Source organism: Bison bison, unplaced genomic scaffold (assembly GCF_000754665.1).
Source record: "Bison bison bison isolate TAMUID 2011002044 unplaced genomic scaffold, Bison_UMD1.0 scf7180017864490, whole genome shotgun sequence".
Taxonomy (NCBI): domain Eukaryota; kingdom Metazoa; phylum Chordata; class Mammalia; order Artiodactyla; family Bovidae; genus Bison; species Bison bison.
In genome coordinates, this window is record NW_011495049.1 from 2868858 (window position 1) to 2869180 (window position 323).

Below are 323 nucleotides of genomic sequence, written 5' to 3' on the forward strand. Positions count from 1 at the left end.
CTTCCTCCCCATCCTGAATTTCTTATGTTTCAGAATCTTATTTTTCTCATCAGCAAAATAGTAATAACAGTATTGCCTCGTGGGTTATTTTAAGAATTAAACAGTTACATAGCATACTATTAGTACAGATTCCATATATAGTGAATTTTAAATAAATGTTAGTTCCCTTCACTGACCCCAGCCAGAAAAGAAATTAAGCTAAGAAACTTGCACTGATTTCATTCACCTGGAGTGTGTGTGTGTGTGTGTGTGTGTGTGTATGTTAGTTGCTCAGTTTTGTCTGATTCTGCGACCCCATGGACTGTAGCCAGCCAGCATCCTCT